This window comes from Vulpes lagopus, chromosome 12, assembly GCF_018345385.1.
Source record: "Vulpes lagopus strain Blue_001 chromosome 12, ASM1834538v1, whole genome shotgun sequence".
NCBI classification, from domain to species: domain Eukaryota; kingdom Metazoa; phylum Chordata; class Mammalia; order Carnivora; family Canidae; genus Vulpes; species Vulpes lagopus.
This window is the reverse complement of record NC_054835.1, coordinates 56437395-56442146: the sequence shown is the minus strand read 5'-3', so window position 1 is coordinate 56442146 and position 4752 is coordinate 56437395. Positions and strand designations below refer to the sequence as shown.

At 57.9% G+C, this 4752-nt stretch overlaps 1 long non-coding RNA gene and 1 other non-coding gene across 2 annotated transcripts; both read right to left on the bottom strand.

The window, feature by feature from the left end:
- Positions 1-450: 450 nt before the first annotated feature.
- LOC121472578 lies at positions 451-4062 on the bottom strand. Its single transcript, XR_005982944.1, has 2 exons — positions 3878-4062; positions 451-654 (listed from the first exon to the last, which is right to left on the bottom strand). It is a non-coding gene; the product is annotated as an uncharacterized LOC121472578 (long non-coding RNA).
- On the bottom strand, positions 3649-3842 carry LOC121474356. Its single transcript, XR_005983366.1, has one exon.
- Positions 4063-4752: the final 690 nt, after the last annotated feature.

The following is a 4752-nucleotide window of genomic DNA, read 5'->3' as shown; positions in this document are numbered from 1 at the left end:
CATGGCCAACACTCAAAGGGCAGGAAGGCCCGGGAGAGTTCTCTGCAGTGGATGGCTCCTGCGGGGCTGGAAACACAGGAGGAAGCCGAGGTGGGCAGCGCCCGGCAGCTTCCAGGGACCAGTGCTGAGGCCAGCAGCCATTCCCTGGGGAGTTCTGTCCCAAGTGAAGTCTGCACAAGGGGACTGCCACCCTGAACTACACTAGCCGCCCCCATCCCCCTGGGTCACCGGGAGACAACGGTCACCTCCCTCCACGGGCTCCCATTTTGAGGTGGCTCATGCTCTAGGATGAGCAGGGCCCTGGGTGCTCCCACGTCCTACAGAGAACCGGGAGTGGCTCTCTACGTCACTCAGTGGGACCGGTGCTGCCAACTATGTAGCTCAGAGGCAGAAGCGACATGTCACACACAGTCATGGGGATGAAAACCATAAAGTGCAGGAAAAGTCTCCTTGGGGACTGAACCCTTTTATTTACATCCACACAAAACAGGGTCTTGAGCAGGTCAGGCTTCAGAAGTTACAGGTTGAGTAAATGAAAGCAAAGAAACCTAGGAAGTTCTAAGCCCCCAACAACGACACTCCAGGTTCCCGGGACCAGGCAGCAAAGACACCAGCACGCGTTCAGCCCGCACACAGATCTCCCAGCGAACTCACCTGCAAAGAAAGTACACTGGTCAGTTCTCATCGTACCTTAGCAAATCGGTTAGCGCCACGAACTGCCCTCCCAGATCCAGTAACTCCACCCAGGAACGCACCTGGAAGGTGCCCTGCAGGGACCCGGCCCCCACTAGCTCCCCCGCCTTCCAGGTCTGCGGACTCCAGTGAGGCCTTGGCCACCCAGCCACCTCTAATCTATAAGCCGCCTGGGGCCTCAGACACCTGCCAGCTCGGAAGCCACAATGAACCCAGACCCTGACAAAGCCCCTAAACCCCACACCAGCCTGTGCATTCCTGTATTTCCTCCCCTGCTTCCAGCCGTACAGTTCCCCAGTTTGGCCCCAATTGACAAGCTGCCCACATCCTCAGGCATTTCCACCCCCTACTGCCCTTTGCTGTATTCCACCTGCTGGGAACAGCCTTTATGTCCTTACGGAACCACATTCCTTTAGGTCCTACAGATGGGGATGATTACCCCTCCCGCCCCCCGTGGCTGCGCAGCACTCACAATGCCCACGTCTCTAGATTCTAAGCCCCTTCCTGGCGACTGCTTTTCCTCCCTGCCTGGCCCCAGCACAGATGTTAACAGTAATGCTCTAACCGCTGCAAGCACTTCTCCATCTGTGTGCTGACTACCAACCAGGCAAGGGGATGGAGCTACTTCACAAGGGGGGCAGGCTGACTTCCAGCCAACAGCATAAAGGTGCTGCTATGTGTGAGCTCCTGAGAAGATAGGGGGGTTCTCCAAAAGTAGAATCTTGGGACTCCTGGGTGGCTCAGTGGTTGAGGTCTGCCTTCAGCTCAGGGCGTGATCCAAGGGTCCTGGGATCGGATCCTGCTTCTCTCTGCCTAGGTCTCTGCCTCTATGTCTCTCATGAACAAATGAATAAAATCTTAAAAAAAAAGAAAAAGCCAAACAGAGCAGCCCAGGTGGCTCAGTGGTTTAGCGCCGCCTTCAGCCCAGGGCGTGATCCTGGGGACCCGGGATCCAGTCCAGCGTCGTCGGGCTCCCTGCAGGGAGCCTGCTTCTCCCTCTGCCTGTCTCTGCCTCTCTCTCTCTCATGAACAAATAAATAAAATCTTTAAAAAATAAAATTAAATTAAAAATAAAAACAAAGAGACAAAGCAGAATCTCTGAGCACCTGGGTGGCCCAGGCAGTTAAGCCTGGGCCTTCGGCTCAGGTCATGACCCCAGGGTCCTGGGAGAGAGCCCTGCATCAGGCTCCTTGCTCAGCGAGCCTGCTTCTCCCTCTCCCTCTGCCACTCCCTCTGCTTGTGCTCTCTGTCAAATAAATAAATAGCATCTTTTTTTTTATAAATAGCATCTTTTTAAAAAATATTTTATTTATTTACTTGTGAGATGCACAGAGAGAGGCAGAGACACAGGCAGAGGGAGAAGCAGGCTCCCTGCAGGGACCCTGATGCAGGACTTGATCCCAGGACCCCAGGATCAAGCCCTGAGCCAAAGGCAGGCACTCAACCACTGAGCCACCCAAGTGTCCGTCCCATAAATAAATAACTTAAAAAAAAATTTAAAAAAAGGCTGACTCGTCTCAGCCTCTACCTCGGGGGGGAATGAGGTGCAGAAGATGCAAGAGAGTGTCTGTGTGGTGTGATTCCAATAAAGCCACCCCTGTGCCTGCAGCACACGCTAGACCTGTGCTGTCTAACACGGTGGCCACTGGCCTCAGAGGAGCACTTACGATTATATTATAATGAAACATCTAGGTCCCCAGTAGCACCGGCCACACTGCCCTGCGTGGCTTGTGGCCGCTCTACGGGACAGTGCAGATAGATAGAGGCCATTTCCAACACTGCAGGAGGTTCCACCGGACAGCACCATCCTGTACATGGTGTTCTCTGGGAATTACAGATTTTAGCACATCGGCCTCATGTTTCGTTTTTTTTTTGTTTTTTTTTTTTAAAGATTTTATGTATTGGGTAGCCCAGGTGGCTGAGCGGTTTAGCACCGCCTTTGGCCCAGGGTGTGATCCTGGAATCCGGGGATCGAGTCCCACGTCCGGCTTCCTGCATGGAGCCTGCTTCTCCCTCTGCCTGCATCTCTCTCTCTCTGTTGCTCATGAATGAATAAATAACTAAAATATTTTTTAAAAAAAGATTTTATGGGATCCCTGGGTGGCGCAGTGGTTTGGCGCCTGCCTTTGGCCCAGGGCGCGATCCTGGAGATCTGGGATCGAGTCCCACGTCGGGCTCCCGGTGCATGGAGCCTGCTTCTCCCTCTGCCTGTGTCTCTGCCTCTCTCTCTCTCACTGTGTGCCTATCATAAATAAATAAAAATTAAAAAAAAATAAATAAGATAAAAAAATATTTTATTTATTTATTCAGGAGAGACACAGGCAGAGGGAGAAGCAGGCTCCATGCAGGGAGCTGGACGCGGGACTCCATCCCGGGACTCCAGGATCACTCCGGGGGCCAAAGGCAGGTGCTAAACCGCTGAGCCACCCAAGGACACCCCCCCCCCGTGCCGCCCCCATTCTTAGGAAAGATCAAAATGCTCAGGTGAGCCATAGGCCCCGCGGGGTCTGGCCCTTCCCACCTCTTGGGCTCGGCCCCACAGCATTCCCCCAGCTTTGCGGGTTACAATGGTTTTCTCCAGGTTCCTCCGCTGCTAGCGCACCTGCTGGGCCCCCGGGCCTTTGCACATGCCGCCGGGGGACCTCCCAGAGAACCCCCCGCACACAGGCATCCTTGCAGGGTCCAGCCCGAGGACCCCACCCTGACCCTCCTCCTGATGTAACTGCTAACAGGGCTGCGCTTCCCTCCAGGCCTCTGACCTCCGCTTGAACGACGCCCTGTTTAGGGCAACCGTTCACCTCCTCTCCGGGCCGCGGCCAGGCCCCGCGCTGCTCTGCTCACCCCCGGGACCCCCTGCCGCGCAGCACGGTGCCCCGTGCACGTGCCAAGTACCGACGGGCGTCTTCGGAGCCAGCTGTGCTCCCCGACTCTGCGGAAGCCGGACCTCCGCGCGGGTCCTGTTTGCAGTATCATACATGATCATCAAACTGCTGCTAGAATGTTCACACCTGTTACTGCAAACCCAAACCCCGGGGGGAACTGGGCCCCCCCCGGGGGGTTTTACTCTAGGTCAGGCTCGGGCTGCCTGGTACAAGGCTGCACCCACACGCGGGCAGGTGCGGCCACACAGGAGCCTTTCCGCAGACCATCGGCCTCAGGCCCTTCGTCCCGGCGCCCGACCTACCTGCGGGGAAGGGCCGCCGCGGCCCGCCTGCGCCCCATCGCCGGGGACCGGAGCTGACCCGGGGGACAGAGGCGCCTCCCCCGTCGCGGCCCCCGCGGCCCAGGCTGGAGCCAGTCACCCCGCGCCCGACACGCGGAGCCCCACGCCGCCGCCCGCTCCCCGCCCCCCGGCGCGGAAGCCGCTGCGCACACGCACTTCCGGCCGGAAGTGACGACGCACCACCGAGGCGGCGGCCAGAGAGTCGCCGGAGGCTCTGAAACCCGGTCCTCCAAGGCCGTCTTAAAGGGGCCGAGGCCTGCGGGCCCGGTTCGGGAGGATGGGCGCCCTGGCAGGCGCGGAGGGTCCTAGCGCCCGGGATGCAGAAGGGACGCCTGCTTGCGGGGCTCCTCCCAGCTGTGGCGTATGCCCGAGCCCCATTTCTGCTTGTGACTAACATGCCACCCTAACAGACGGGGCTTTCAAGGTTGTGTGCAAACCACGAGGACTGTGGGAGTCCCATACAGCCGACTTGGGGGCAATGGTGACTTGCTCCAGTTGACATAAAGGCCGAAACTGCCTGCCTCTTCAGCACATATGGCCTGAGCAGCCAGAACAGGGACTGCATGTGTCCTGAGCTCCCGGTCCCCCCTGTCCTCATTGCCCAGGGGGGGTCCCTGTAAGGCCGAGCTGCTGCTGACCGCCCCCCAAGGTGCTGGGGGCTCCCCTGGAACCATCCCAGGCCGGGGTGAAGCTGCAGCCCCTGGCGTCTGGCCTCCTCTTTCAGGACCTTCAGTACCATCCTGAAAGAGCGTGTGGTCTTGCAGGTACAGGTGACAGAAACCCAACCTGATGCACACTAAAAAGTGACCTCACTCGTTCGTGTAGGTGATGTCCAG